Raw genomic sequence first — 16,854 nt, forward strand, 5'->3', positions numbered from 1 at the left:
TTTTAATTGTTAAGACTTTCCTGTGGCTTTACTTGTATTACTTCCATAAATCCTTTGCATTATTTTTAATTTTATTAATTTATTTTTTCTCTTTTCATTTTATTAACCTACTTTTAAAAAATATGTATTTCAGGTTTTATTATCCAGACTGTCAAAGTTTTACTTAGTTATGCTTTCATCCTTGATAATCTGTTAATTATTAAGATTTCAAAATATTGAGTCACCACCAACATGTCCATAGCCATGAATCTTACGACCAAGATCTTCCAGGCATGGCCCCTGGGCAAGGGCAGTTTCCCACTGAATCTCCTCAATGATTCAATGAGTAAAAACTGAAAGTAATCCCTTTGAAAAGTGGTCCAAGACAAGGATGCCCTCCTTCACTAATCTTATTCAACATAGCATTGGAAATTCTGGCCAGGGCAATCAGGCAAGAGAAAGAAATAAAGATTATTCAAGTAAGAAGAGAGGAAGTCAAACAATCTGATGATTTTATATGGGACTTTGCCCCCAATCATTTTTTTCCCATGCTGTCTCACCAGCTGCCATGTAAGATGTGCCTGCTTCCCATTCTTCCATGGTTGTACATTTCCTAAGGTCTCTCCAGCTGTGTTGAATTGTTAGTCAATTATTCCTCTTTTCTTTATAAATTATCCAGTCAGGCAGCTCTTTATAGCAGAGTGAGAATGAACTAATACAGTAAATTTGTACTGCAGAGAGTGGGGTACTGCTATAAAGATACCTGAAAATGTGGAAACGACTTTGGAACTCAGTAAGAAGCAGAGAGGCAGGAACAGTTTGGAGAGGTCAGAAGAAGAAAGGAAGATGTGGGAAAGTTGGGAATTTCTTAGAGACTTGTTGAATGGTTTGACCAAAATGCTGATAGTGATATGGAAAGTGAAGTCCAGGCTGAGGTTTTCTCCACTAGAGATGAGGAACTTCTTGGGAAATGGAGCAGAGGTCACTCTTGTTATGCTTCAGCAAAGAGATTGGTGTCATGTTTCCCCTGCCCTGGATATCTGTGGAACTTTGAACTTGAGATAGATGATCTGAAATTGGGATTTATGTTTAAAAGGGAAGCAGAGAATAAACGTTTGGAAATTTGCATCCTGACAATGTAATAGAAAAGAAAAACTCATTCTGGAAAGAAATTCAAGCCAGTCACAGAAATTTGCATAAGTAACAGGAGCCAAATGTTAATCACCAAGATAATGAAAAAAAGGTATCCCAAGCATGTCAGAGGTCTTGGCAGCAGCTCCTTCCATCACAGGCCCAGGGGCCTAGAAGGGAAAAATGGTTTCCTAAGCTAGGCACAGGGAATCCTTGCTCTGTGCAGCCTTGGGACTCGGTGTCCTGTGTCCTAGATACTCCAGCTTCTGTTTTGGCTAAAATGGGACAAGGTAAAGCTCACACCATTTATTGTTTCAGAGGGTGCAAGCTCCAATCCTATGTGGCTTACACGTGGTTTTGGGCCTGCAGGTGCACAGAAGTCAAGAACTGACATTTGAGTACCTCTGCCTAGATTTCAGATGATGTATAGATCTCAGAGGTAGGGATTTGAGAGGATGTATGGATGGATGTGCAGGCAGATGCCTGCTGCAGGGGCTGAGCCCTCATGGAGACCATCTGTTAGGGCAGTGAAGAAAGGAAATGTGGGGCTGGGGCCCCTACAGATGTCAGCACTAGGGCATGGCCTAGCAGAGGTATGGGAAGAGGTCTACCATCCTCCAGACCTCAGAATGATAGATCCATCAACATCTTGTACCAGGTGCCCAGAAAAGCCACAAGCACTCAATGGCAGCTCATGAAAGCAGCTGTGGGGGCTGACCCTGACAAATACACAGGGACAGAGCTGTCCAGAGCCCTGAGATTCCACCTTGTGCATCAGTGTGCCCTGGGTGTGAGACATGGTATCAAAGGAGATAATTCTGGAGCTTCAAGATTTAATGACTGCCCTGCTGGATTTTGGACTTGCATAGGGCCTGTGTCCCCTTTGTTTTGGCCAATTTCTTTCAATTTGACATGGGAACGTTTAGCTAATGTCTGTTCCCTCACTGTATCTGGAAGGTATCTAACTTGCTTTTGATTTTACAGGCCTATATGCAGAAGGAACTTGCCTTTTCTCAGATGAGATCTTGGACTTGGACTTCTGGATTAATGCTGGAAGAAGTAAGACTTTGGGGACTATTGAGAAGGCTGATTGGTTTTAAAACATGGAAAGGACGTTTGAGATTTGGGAGGGGTCAAGGATGGAATGATATGGTTTGGCTCTGTATCCCCACCCAAATCTCATCTGAAGTGTAATTTCCACATGTCAAAGGAAGGAGCTGATTGAATTAGAGAGATGGCTTCCTCCATGCTGTTCTCATGATTGTGAATAAATTCTAAGAGATCTCATGGTTTTAAAAGGGGCTTGTCCCCTACTTTCTTCCTATACACACACTCTCTCTTTTACTTGTCGCCATGTAAAATGTGCCTACTTTCCCTTTCATCATGATCGTATGTTTTTTTGAGGCCTCCCCAGCCATATGAAACTGTGAGTCAATTAAACCTATTTTCTTTATAAATTACCCAGTCTTGCACAGGTCTTTATAGCACTGTGAGAACAGAATAACACAGAAGACTTATACTATCTGAGCTGACATTTTATAGTTACAATAATGAATATTGTATGATATTGGCAGAGGAACAGATGCATAGATGTATAGTTAGAACACTTGTGTCAAATAGTTGTACATGAAAGTGCAAAGGAAATTCTGTGAGGAAAGATCTTCAAATGATGCTGCAACAACTGCATTTTTTATGCAAACCCTGTACCATCAAAACAAAGAACCTCAAAATAGATCATAGACCTAAATATAAAATGTAAAATTATAACTCTTCTAGAAGAAACTGTAAGATAAATCTTTCTGGCATTGTGTTAAAGCAAAGATTTAATAAATACAAAATCAAAAATTAAAATACCAAAAAATTTTTGTCTCCAATATAAAATCATAACTTGGAATTCATCAAAGTTAATAACTGCAGCTGTTTGAAGAACAATATTTTTTCTCATGCTACCATGTCTAATAGGAACATATTAGTAGAATGAAAATACAGGCCACAAACTGGGAGAAAATATTTTCAAATCAAAATATGATAAAGGGAGTGACACAAGATGGCAGCCACCATGGGCTCAGGCAATTTATGAAAACTAAATATATAGCCTTAAGCTAGAATGTGGACCTAAATACCAGAAATGGCCCCCCTTTTAAGATTTATAACAAAAGTTAATATAAATGGATTTAATAGGCCGAATGCAGTGGTGAACCCAAGAACTATACCAGTGCGAGCAAAAAAAATAAATAAATGTAGAATTCACATAGCTTCTAAGTTGTTCTACAAGAGCTTTGGCACCTACTGATGTCTAAATAAAATATGAAGCTTCTTCAGCTGCCAGAAGAACAGTGTTATAACAATAAAAAAGAAAAACACTTTTGTCTTTGAAACAAGAGAAGTGTTAAAAGGCACTTCTCTTTCCACCCCATTTGATTAAAACAGCCTTCACTTTCCACAGTGGTAAATTTTCCAGATACATCTCGTAGACCACAAAATACTAGAAACTGTAACCAAATTTCGGGAAGTGGGAGAGGCTCAGCTCCCCTGAGAGGATGTTCTTCCAGGCTCTTGGTCTCTCGCTCTCCCAAGAATGGGAGGGAGGACCCCACCGGGCACAGTGCACTCATAAAGTAAATATCAGACCCCAAAGAGTTTTGCAGAAAATGATTTATTTAGGCAGAGAAAGAGAAAAGGAGAGAGAAAAAGATGAATGAGAGAAGCTTCAACAATATTGTGGAAGGGGATCCACATATGGAGTCCAAAGAGGTGTGAAAGAAGGAGACTTTTACACTGGGAGCAATTCCCTCCCCCTTCAGGTTTTCTGAGTCTATGAAAGGAGTTTCTTTAAATTTCCACTGGAGTGATTGATCTTTGATTTTTGCCATGTGTGCCAAAGTTTAAACAAAGACCTTTAAATCCCCAGATGGAGGCAGGGAGGAATGGTGCTGGGAAGTTCTTACCCTTGAAATTATGCCCCCTTGCAGACCTGGGAAGAGAATACATTCCCTCAAAACAAAGCTCTCATTCAAAGGTAATTTATTTTAAGATACTATAAATGATATTTTTTTTGTCCACTCAAAGTATATAAGTTGTACTGTAACATTTTATCCTGTCAAGTGTAACCACTGTCCATATATTAAATTTCTGGGAGCAAGAAAATATATTTAAATTAATTCCATTAGTAACTGGTGGGAAACATCTAACTCAGCTGTAAAAAGACACATCACATAATCACCTTGCTGCTGATTCCATGGCCTGGGACTCTTATTTTTCCCTCTTCTCTCACCCCTTCTCTCTTCTTCCCTGTAACATCTGTCAGCCTGAGGGTCTCGTTAGACCAGATGTGAAGGTGTCAAGTTGGTTGCAACCTGTGACTACTGCTGGCTCTGTGGGATATTTTGCCCACACCCCTGATTTCCGTCTGTAAGTCTGAAGTAATCTCCCCCTTCTAAGACATCATCCTGTTCCTCCACTCCTCCACTCCTCTCCTTAGTGAAAGCATAGATTTTAACCCATCTGCAACCCTCAGAGATTGGCCTTTGGTGAGGAATGTAGGGCTTTCTCCATATCTTCTCTCCTCTGCCTCTCTTGAGGGATGCTTCCTTTTTCTGTATCCTCCTCACTGTCACCACCCAGCATTTTCCATTACACTTCCTTGCTATTGCCAGAGGCCATCAGGTAAAGTTGGAAAAAACCTCTAATCTCCTTTATTTAGTTTTAAAGCTACATTTATTCATTTTTCCATGAGACTGGAAAATAAGTATTGTGTCCTCAGCCCTGCCACCATCTGCTGTCATCAGTTGACATGGTCTTTTTAGCTCAAATTTTGATGAATTGAGAACAGTGACCAGGATTACTCGATCCTGATGGGTCTGAGTCTTTGAAGGTTAAAATTGGACAAACGTCACATAAAACACTTGTAAGCACATATGATCCCTCTCAATTTTTTTCTTTTTGTGTAATTGCTTTCAGTTTTAAAAATGGAAGATATTGTAAACGGGGTTCTCACTTGGTCATCCTTGCAATCCACTGAGTCCAATATTGAGCCTGACAACTGGAACAATAAAACCTTTCATTTGGAGCAAGTTTAGTTTTGGTGCTTTTCATGATCCTCTGCAGGGATTAAGAGGAACTTTGTGTTAGGAGCCTCCAAAATTGGTGGGCTTGACTTCCTGGGAAATTGCTGCATTTTCCCACTTTTTGGTAAGGAAATCGAAATGCTAAAATGTGGATATATACCAAATACAAGAAATTCATACTGTAAAAAAAAAATCTGGTAAAATATTTATAACTAGAATGTATAAAACACTCCCAAAATTCAGAAAACAAATACCTCTCATGGTTAAAGATTTGAACAAACAGTACACTTCACCAACACAAGTAGCAAATGAAAGTGCAGAAAAATATTCAAGAACATAAGTCATTAAAGAAATGCAAATGAAAACCAAAATGAAATGTCACTATACACACATATGAATGGCGGAACTAAAATGGCTGACCATATCAGGTGTTGGCAGGCTTGTGGAACAACTGCCACTCTTACACACTGCTGAGAAACATGTAAGGTGACATAATCAATTTAGAGAAAAAATATTTCCTTTCTAAGCAACATAAATATGCACTTAAGATATGATATAGCCATTTCACTTCTTAATACTATAGAGAAATAATACACAACACAAATGTTATAAGCATTATGGGTATCAACCAGCAGCTATAGGCAACTCAAATATTCATCAATGGGTAAATAAGTACTGACTTTTCATACAATTGAATACTATTCAGCAATGAGCTAAATCTCAAGGTAATTATGCTATGTGAAAGACAGACGAAAAGTATTACATATTGCTTGATTTCATTAATACAAAGTTCTAGAAAATGTGCATTGATCTAGTGTGACAGAATACTTCATTTGGAAGTCTCTATGTTAGAATGAAAAGTTTATTATAACACTGATTCCTCAAAGCATCCGCTTTTTAACATAGACTTTACTTTTCAGAGCAATTTTAGGTTCACAGCAATATTGAGCCGAATGCACATAATTACCCCCAACACACACACAGTCTCCCCCAATGTCAACCTCCCACGTCAAAGTGGTACATTTGTTATAATTAATGAGCCAAGAAAGGCACAATACTATTACCCAAAGTTCGTAATTTACATAGGTCTCACTCTTAATGTACTTTTTCTGGATTTTGAAAATGTATAGTGACATGTATCCATCATTATAGTAGCAGAGAGAATAGTTTGACTGCTCTAAAGATCCTTTGTTCCATGCCACATTTCACCTATTCCCATCAAGCAAAGGAATCTGTCTTCATCTTTCCTGAGAAATGGGTCGTTTTGATTTGCATTTCCCTGACCAATAGTGATGTTGAGCATTTTTTCATATGTTCTTTGGCTGATGAGATTGAAGACTGTTATTCTAAGTAAAGTAACTCAGGAATGGAAAACCAAACATCGTGTTTTCTCAACGATATGTAGGAGCTAAGCTAAGAGGATGCAAAGGCTTAAGAAAGATACAGTGGACTTTAGGCTTCAGGGGAAGGGTGGGAGGAAGCGAGGGATGAAAAATCACAAATACAATTCAGTGCGTACTGCTCAGGTGATGAGTGTGCCAGGATCTCACAAATCACCACTAAAAACCTGCTCATGTAAATACCACCTGTACCCCAATAACATATGAAAAAAATTCAAAAACTATTATGCTAATGAAAAATAATAAAAATAAAAATAACAAATTAGCTCATTTTTACTAAAAAAAATACATGAAATATAACAGTTCGGTTTGGTCTGGAAGGGTGCAAATCGGAGTATGCGGGGCAGTGATCCACACTTAAAAACAAAGAAATAGGTTGGCCAAGTGCAGCAGAGGTAACAAGGGACCGTTTCTAAATTTATTCCTCAAAACATTTTGAATGTTTCCGCTGTCTGTCTTTGAGGCCTGTCCAACTATAAGAACTTGCTCAGGCTTTCATACTAGTCAGTGAGAGATCAAGTAAAACAGAGTTGAGTCCTGCTGAGGCATCCTAGACTGGCTGATCACCTCCCGGTCCTGGAAATTAACCACAAATGCATGAGTAAGACTAGTTAAAATCAGAAGAACTAGTCAGCTGAGTCTACCCTAAACTACCAAACTGTAGAATTCTGAACTATATAAGTGGCTACTGGTTTAAGCTACAAAGTCATGCGTGTTACGTTTTGCAGAAAGATCTTCCAGAACCATCTCTTATACATCATCCCCACCTTTGTAAATAGACTCTGTGTAATTAAATTCCCATCAGATAATATTGTAGTATAACATCAATTCTTTCCTGTTCATTATGGATATATTGGTGATTGGTGAAATGTTTAGAATATATCCCAAGGAAACACAACACTGCCTCACTGCATCCCTCGATACTATTCATCTTTCTTTACCTGCACTAATTGCTGCCTATAAAACTTTTTCACTATTACTATGAACTTCCAAGATCTAGTTTCTCTTAACTTCATTTCCAGGATTATAAATATAAATATTTTGCTCTATTTCAGGTTCACCTTTTGATAACCTAATTTAGCACATAAGGGTATTTTGAGTTCTTTCTGTGAGTTTGTTAAAATTTGGGTATATTGAGAGCATTGACTTGATAGATAAAGCTTAATGCTTTCTATTATGGACGATACAAAAAATTCTTCAACTCTCCTCTTCATGAGACCACACCTTGTCTCATCTTTCTATATTTGCAATAGAACACAGAGGTATGTAGCAAACATTTGATAGCACATTTTAAGTCGACAGTATTTTATATATTTCTTAAAGGCAACAAATAAGTGATCTAATTTATCCTTTTCATTCAGAGTAGATACCAAGAATGAGCATTTATCACATTACACACTTAAGAAGTTTAAAATGAAGAATAGTTGTAGCATGCAAATATAAATTATTCTTAACTAAATTTGTCCACCGTTATTAATAAGTTAGTGTTGAATAAAATAGTTTTAAAGCATATAATGTTTATCTTTTATTTAATTTCAAGGGTTCTACTCAATAGATAACTCTTGTCTTCAGTCAACTCAAATCTTTTATAAAATACCACTTGATTATTCAATAGTAGGAATCACACTGAGAGAAACTGCAAGATACTTATTCAGGATGACTCATCAAGATTTATATATGCAAAGATTTTATTGACTTTAGAGTCAATGAAACTTCAGGCAGAAATTTTGCCTGAGCAAACACAGCTGAATCAGAGCCAAAATGAATTAATTTAGTGCCTATTTGCAACACAGACTGGCAATCTTCCAAAATGAATATGTGAGTTGAAAAGAGTCTGACTGCTACATGTAAAGCTGAATTGCTATTTCTCTTCAGCAATGTAAGGAGAAATATAAATCCATTGTTAAGGGATGCAGATACTTTCTAGCATAAAACAACTTTATCCAATGGCTAAATCAAACCCTATGCTTCAGTTTTAGCTTAAGGTTTGGGCTTGATAATGTCATTACCTGGTTTGGTTGTTACCAAAAATACATGAATTTAAAGATGAACCTATAGATCTAAGAAGCAATAGAAACATGGAAAGAAAGTCGGACATATTTTGATAGTAACCAAGGCAAAGTCTGACAATGAGCACAGAGCTTGAAAATAGAAAGGGTCCAAGAAAAGAGTGAAAATATTTAAACTGGAACACAATGAGGTCTAGCTCATTGGTGTATAGTGGTTAACGAGTGCTAACATTATGGATAAATTAAAATGAGTCATACATCTTCTAAGGGCTTTATTTGCATTGACTGATTGAGTACTCATTGACCTTATGAATTAGGTAGTATTAATATTCCCAGATGACAAATGAAGGAACTAAAGTTAGAGAAATTAAGAAACTCATCCAAGTTCCTTCAAGTAGTTAGAATTAGTTTCAAAGTCTGGATTCAAATCCAGAGTGTATGACCATAGAGCTCATGATCTTTATGAGTACATATTTCCTCTCAAGCATAAGTTCATGTTTAGCAATTGATTGATTAGAATTCAAGAACTAGATTAACTTTATATCAATGTTTGGAGTGTTAAAACATATTTTCTAAATTCCATGTCATTAAAAAATGAATGGTCTCTGGAGGAAACGATGAAACAACAGGTTTGAAACTATCCCCTCCCTGCCAGGGAGGTCAGGGTGTAAAAACTGACCTAGAGAGGATCTTCAAGTGAATATTCTAATGATTTGGATCAGACCTGCAAGGCCATGCTGAAAAATACACCAGCGGCTCCTTAAGAGTGGAAAAGGTCGTGTCGATCTATGAAATGACTATATAAGGACATAGCTGATATCCCCAGATTTTATACAAGCTTGGCATTTGTGAATTTATGGATCGGATGGCTGAAAGAAGAGTGGCAATCTTAAAAACAATGTGATTTAAGGAGTATAAAACATAGTTGTGCCAACACTGAAAAGATTTCCTTTGTGATCAGTGCTTCCACATACATTATTGTTATTGCGGAACCAAAATGCTCCCTGATGCAGAAAAACAAAAGGAAAAACTTTAGAGTGTCACACTTTACAAACTTCTCAAGGAAAATAGTATTTTAGCAATGCTTTGCATTTTCCGCTATATTAAATGGCAGTAAAATTAGAGGTTGACTAATATCTATGATTTGTGTAATCGATTTTAATAATTCAACTCTTCACACTAAAATTTGTCAGGGATGAAATTACCATTTAGAACTATGAATCATAGTGTCTAAGGAAATATTTAATATAAATGGCCATGAAAAAGTGAAGCTATTTCTCATTGTACTCAATTTATAAATAGAATAACAAAATTTGTAAGTTGAACATAACTGCATATGAAAGACTTTTTTGATCTTGTGACATTAATAAAATTAACATTAATTTTAAAGTAAAAATTTGGACGTAATTTGGGGAAAATGGAAATAATTTGAGGCTGGTGTAACTCTAAAACTTTGGTATGAAGATGCAAAATTTTTGAAGCAAGCTGTAAGGGAAGGCATTACCATTGTGATCCAGAGGAAGCCGGCTTGTTTTGAAGAATGTCCTAACTGAGTGAGGATAGAACATCAAACGTAAGGAATTTTTTTTGAAGGCTGTTGTGAATAAAATCAGTCTAAATCTAGAAAAGCAGAAGGAAAATAATTAAAATCAGTCTATCATATTACTGGAAATTCCTCTAATATCATCACTATATGATTCAGCAAAGGGTCTCAAGGTTTATAAACATAATTAAATGAAAATTAGAGAAAATATGTAATAAGCATTTTAAACCCTTTCCCCAGATGCTGTGATGCTAGGATAAATTGTCAAGAGAAGGAGTTGAATTTTGCCTTTAACATGAGTTAACAAAATGTCTTTATTAATGTATATAAAGCTTGTCAACTAACTATTGATAATGAGAGAAAACCAGGAATTGAGCTAAGAAGATCCCAAAACACTCATGTACAAATATGCTTGTGATTCCCATGTTTTTCAACAGACTTAATATGGTTGTTGTCCAGGTTTTAATGACTTACTTGCTTGCAGACATTTTTGAAAGACAGTAAAAACTAATATAAACAGTATTAGGTAAGGAACTGTGTGTCTTGTGAAGGGCTTGTATTGGAAAGGAAAAGAGTAAGCAGAGTAAGCAACAAGCTTGATGTTACCACTCACTGCTTAGGACACTCAAGGAAATAAAGGCCCTCAAGTTATTGTAAACACATTAATGAACGTGTTCAAAGTTGTTCAAAAGCTTATAAAGTGATAATGCTATTTTACAGAGGAAAGAGTCTATAAAATATTTCTGCAGGCGGTCTCAGTTTTTCCTAGAAATCCACATTGTAAGCCTAAATGCATGGGGTTATGAAGCCTCTCTGGTTGAAACATGTGAGTCATGAAGTAAGGAGAGCACAAAATGAGATGTCCTGGAACAGAAGTGGCTCTCTCAGTGGATCACGTTGCCTCATATATGATTCAGAATCTTGGCAGCAATTATAAATGAAGAAACGTCCTCACTTGCAAGAAATTGACACTTTGGTAGCCATATCTAATTGGCTTGCTTATAAAAAATATTGCATCTGTGTCTGATGCTCACTTGTGTATTTTAAAAATCTGTAACATTTTGTTTTTAAAGAAATTTTTAATATCCACTGAAATCCAGCATTAGCGTAGCATAAAATGCTAATTCTTCTCCTCAATAATATCCTTTTAGCTTTTTACAATCTTATTATATCCCGAGTCAAACAACTTTCAACTCTTTCAGTGATTTCCTCTGTTCTTATATTCTATATTCTAAACAATATAAATATGCAATTATGTTTTATTTTTAATTTTTGTGTATTATCTTTTGATTTATGACAACCAAATGCAACAATTTTCCTGCTTCCCCTTGTTCTTTTCCCTCATCACAAACATAAGTCTTCAGTAAGGAATCGTTATTGACTAAGTCCATTTTTTTCTTATTATACTATGTGAATATTCACAGATGGGCCATCTAGTGTGCTATGACTAAATTAATGTTTTACACATATTGTGTGATTTTTGCAGTAAAAATTACACTGCTTTTAGTTGTCTATTTCTATTTGTTGATCACTAATACTTTTCTCTGTAGTTTTATTTTAATATATTTAGACACATTAGGGACTGTATCAGTTTCATTTTCTTTTTTGGGAAAATGAAGAAGAACATATGTTCTTCTTTTCTATTCTATTCTTTTCTCTTTTTCTTTTTTCCTTTTTTTCAGACAGTCTCGCTCTGTCATGCAGGCTGGAGGGCAGTGGCATGATCTCAGCTCACTGTAACCTCCACTTCCAAGGTTCAAGTGATTCTTGTGCCTCACCCACCTGAGGAGCAGGGACTACAGGTGTGTACTACCACACTGGCTAATTTTTTCATTTTAATAGATATGGGGTTTCACCATGTTGGCCAGGCTGGTCTCCAACTCCTGACCTTGTGATCTGCCCACCTTGGCCTCCCAAAGTGCTAGGATTACAGGCATGAGCCATCGCGCCCAGCATAGCATCCATAAATTCTGGACCTCCTCCCTAGTTTTTATCCTTGAATTCTCTCCACCATCCACCTAAAAACTGTCCTTACTTGTTTTGGTGAAACATGTCCTTAATATTTTCCTTAGAAGGGAGATTTGGGAAGTAACATTTTTGAGATCTTGAATGCTTGACAATATTTTTACTTTACCTGTACACTTTATTGATAAGTTAGCTAGGTTATAGATTACATATTTCTCTTTTTCTCTCAAAATTTTCACAACATTTTTTTACTTCCTTCTCAGGACAACTTTTATATTGAGACATTTGACAAAACTTCAATTTCAAAAAAAAATTTATTTCTTGATCTTTTCTGAAAGATTTTAAGACTTACTTCTATTCCTGCTGTCTCAAATTCCTAACAGTATATTTTATAATAGCAATTATTCTATTAACTTAGACCTTTTATTTCTAGAATCTATATGCTTCAAGATGGAGACACTGTACTATCACAGTATTATAATGACTTATATATCTAAATTTTGCTGATTTCTCTCATTGAAACTATCATTCTTTTATTGGACATACTTCATTAATCCTCTAAAATTTCTATTTTTATTTATATATTCTAATACCTTAAAACATTTCTGAGATATTTGACTTTTTCTAACACAAAAGTTATACTTTTTAACATCTACTGTCATGTATATTTCACTGCTGAAGAAAATGGTTTCCATATATGTTTTGTAACATAATCTATCTGTTGTTAGTTGCATTCATTTTTTGAAGACATTTATTGGGAAACCAGATTCTAAGACAGAAGAAAGATAAATGGATAGGTAGCTAGCTAGCTAGATAGATAGATAGATCTTCTGTCTTAGTCAGTTTTGGCTGCTCTAACAAACTACCATAGACTGAGTGGCTTATAAACAACAAAAATTTATTTCTCATAATTCTGGAGGTTGGGAATTCCAAAATTGGGCACTGGCTGATGCAGTGTCTGGTGAGGGACCACTTTCTCGTTTAAGTTTATAGACATCTTTCGTCTGGCTGTATCCTGACTTGGTGGACAGGGAGAGGGAGCTCTCCTTTTAGGAAATTGTTTATAAGGATATGAATCTCATTCATGAGAGCTACACCCACATGACCAATTCTCTCTCATGAATTTGGGGGAGTCACTTCCCAAATACCACCTCTAAATGCCTTCACCTTGCGGATCGGATTTCAACATACGAATGTTGAGGGAACACAGACATCAGTCTGCAACACTTTGACAACATTATATTTAAATTTTGAAATATTTCGTGTTTAGTTGGTATAATTAATTCAATACATTGTATTCTCAAAATTCATATTTTCTATATGCTGCTTTCTAAATGTAGCCACTGCAAACATCACCCATTTTTAAAAATGTTTAAAATTTTTATTTTATTTACTCTGTAATTTAATTTTTATAATTGTCAAATAATAATCATACATATTCATGGGGTACATAGAGATGTTTGGATACATTAATGTATAATGATCAGATCAAGGTAATTAGCATACACATCATCTCAAACATTTATCATTTCTTTATGTGGGGAATATTCAATATCTTCCTTCTAGCTATTTGAAACTATATATTATTGTCAACTATAGTCATTCTGCAGTGCTATAAAGCACTAGAACTTATTCTTCCTGTCTAGTTGTAAGTTTAACAAATGTCTCCCAATCCCTCTTTTCCCCATACCCTTCCCAGTCTCTAGTATCCTCTGTTCTACTTTTTACTTCTATGAGATCAATATTTTTTAGCTTCCATAGATGAGTGAGAGCATGCAGTGTTTAAGGTTCTGTTTCTGGCTTAATTTATTAACATAATGTCCTCTAGTTCTATCCATGTTGCCACCAATTACGGGATTTCATTTTTTTAATGGCTGTATACTATCCCATTGTGTATACATACCACATTTTATTTATCCATTCATCTTTAATTGGAAACCCAGGTTGATTCCATACTTTGGCTATTGGAATTATGCTGCAATAAATATAGGCATGCAGGTGTCTCTTTAACATAATGAGCACCTTTCTTTTGGATAAATGTCCAGTAGTGGGATTGCTGAATCATGTGGTAGGTCTATTTGTTTTTTGTTTATTTGAGGAATTGCTATATTTTTCTCCACTGTGGCTCTACTAGCTTACATTTCCTCCCCCACAGGCAACTAACTGATAAAACTTGTATTTCACTTTTGAATTTTTACACTTTTCCTGATTATTTTGTATAAAGTAAAACTAGAACTGTTCAAAAGACATACATCAATCTAGTACAAAAAACTCCCTTTTCTCTGTATCCTTGCCAGCATCTAATTTTTTGGCTTTTTGATAATAGCCATCCTAACTAGAGTGAGATGATACCTCAATGTGACTTTAATTTGCATTTCCCTGATGAATAGCAATGTTCAGCATTTTTTAGATACTTATTAACCATTTGTAAGTCTTCTTTTGAGAAATGTCTGTTGAGATTATTTGCCAATTTTTTATTGGATGTTTTTTCTTTTGCAATCAGAATGTTTGAGTTCCCTGTATATTCTGGATATAGTCCCTAGAAGATAAGTAGTTAGAAAATATTTTCCCCCTGTTTCAGGGTTTCTTTTTCATTCTGTTGCTGTTGTTTGTTTTCTTTGTTGTGGAGAAGATCTGTAGTTTGATATAATCACACATGTCTGTTTTTGCTTCTGTTACCTGTGCTTTTGAGAAGCATAAAAGGTCATAAAACCTTTTAAATAGTTGGAAACTTTCTTTGCAATCTTGCATCCTTGTACCTTTATATGAAATCTGACTAATACAAATTAGCTGAAATGTGACATAAATATATGTGTGTGTGTTTAAATGTGTGTGTATGTGTGTCTATGACACAAACAGACACACAACACATACATATATACACACACATACATACATATATCCACACACACATATATGTATATATATTGGCAAATATATAAGTATCTGACACTGGAATATATCTGAAAAATAAATAATGAGAATCAAACTATAGTTTTATTTATACAAAGACAAAAGTTATCACCAGGAAATAAAAATTAAAGACAACAGAAAACAAACTACATACTCTCACTTACAACAAATTATTAAAAATGCTATATTTAAAAAAACTGAAACAGGATACAATTTTCTGATAATTGCTTGCAAGTATCCACATAGTAATTTTATTCATATTTTAATACAAAAAAAAGAGAATGAAAATAACGTAAAAAAGAAAAAAGAGTGTGTCGAAAATTTTGTTGACTCTAGACTAAAGGGTTGTTCATCAGGTAAAAAAGGCAGTTGATATAAATCAGATCTTGTCAGGGTTAAGTCCTAATGTCAGATCATGTTTGTCAGGTATGGTTAGAAATCTAAGCTTGAGTTGTAAGTTAATACAAAACTTACAACTTCACTTTCAGTGTAACATCTTAAAAACAGCAGGAACTTGACAATGAATGCCCAGTTACAGCTAAGAACCCTTAGATTGTGTTTGACAGCAATATGTGAACATTTGGTCCACTCTCAGGCACTCTTCTTATTTGATGTATTTTCTTGCTTACTCTAAGAAACTCTTTTCATTGCTGTTTTCTATTAACTTGTTGTTCTGCTGTGACATTAGTTTTTATGCTACTCATTGTAAGTGTACTTGTCAGAAAATTTTGCATATAATATAAGATTATGGATATATAGTATATATAATATTCAAACAAATATATCAAATAATTGAAACATAACAATTAGTTACATGCTAATTACATGTAACTTACATATAATATGTCAAATATATAACAAATTATATATGGAACATTTATGTGTAATATATATATGTATATGCCAAAATATCATTAAAACTTTAATGAAAAATTACCAATACATAATGATAAATCAATTGGAAAGTATGCATTTTCTCTATGTGGAAAATTACCAGAATTAGTGGAAACTATAAAATAATACTGAGATAAATATAGTACCAAAATTAATGGAAAAATAAGTATTCATAGATTAAAACATTGGCAATTATTAATATTTTAGTTCTCTTCAAACTGTCCTACAGAGTCAATGCATTCCAAATCAAATGCATTCTTTGTCAAGAAACTTACTTGCTTTTGCTAAACCTGCTGGAAAAGCAAAGGATCTGAAATAGCCAAAATGATCCTGTAAAAAATTAAAAGAACACATTCGGAAGACTTACAAAGTTACAAAAATAATACATAAATCAAGAGAGTGTGATATGACAGAAGACCAAATAGATAATGAAAGATAATTGGGAGTCCAGAAATAAATCGGGTGATATATCATTAATTGATTTTGGATGACGGCATCAGGGCAGTTAAATGGAAGAATGAGAGATCTTTTTTTTTTAACAAATGGTGTTTTAATTGCTATATGGTCTTAAGAAAAATATAACTTTAATCTCTACCTAACCTAATAAAAATATTAAAAACCTAAAAATATTAATTTTTATGGACCACAAAGTTAAAAGATTACATTACAACCATAAATCCTCTATGGAAAAGGTATCTTCACAATTTGGGTAAAACAAGAGTTTTTACAAGGACAATCCAATAATAAAAGGTTAATTAGATTTTATAAAAATAAAATGCAACTGCTAATAAAAATGCATCATGATGAAAGCAAAAGGCAAATTATACAATTATGCAATAAAAATAATCTGTAATTCATAGATCATAAATATTTTATTAAAATAATATATTTTTAAAATCTCCTCCAAATCCATAATAAATACATGTACTAGCCAATTCATCAGGGATAGTACA

The 16,854-nt window shown here is 34.8% G+C and overlaps 1 long non-coding RNA gene across 1 annotated transcript; it reads right to left on the reverse strand.

The window, feature by feature from the left end:
• Positions 1 to 5,692: 5,692 nt before the first annotated feature.
• LOC118151585 (uncharacterized) lies at positions 5,693 to 16,587 on the reverse strand. The gene is made up of 3 exons (XR_004739973.3): positions 16,177 to 16,587; positions 10,091 to 10,206; positions 5,693 to 7,153 (listed from the first exon to the last, which is right to left on the reverse strand). It is a non-coding gene; the product is annotated as an uncharacterized LOC118151585 (long non-coding RNA).
• Between the last annotated feature and the right edge of the window lie 267 nt (positions 16,588 to 16,854).

Source organism: Callithrix jacchus, chromosome 2, assembly GCF_049354715.1.
Source record: "Callithrix jacchus isolate 240 chromosome 2, calJac240_pri, whole genome shotgun sequence".
In the NCBI taxonomy this organism is placed as follows: Eukaryota; Metazoa; Chordata; class Mammalia; order Primates; family Cebidae; genus Callithrix; species Callithrix jacchus.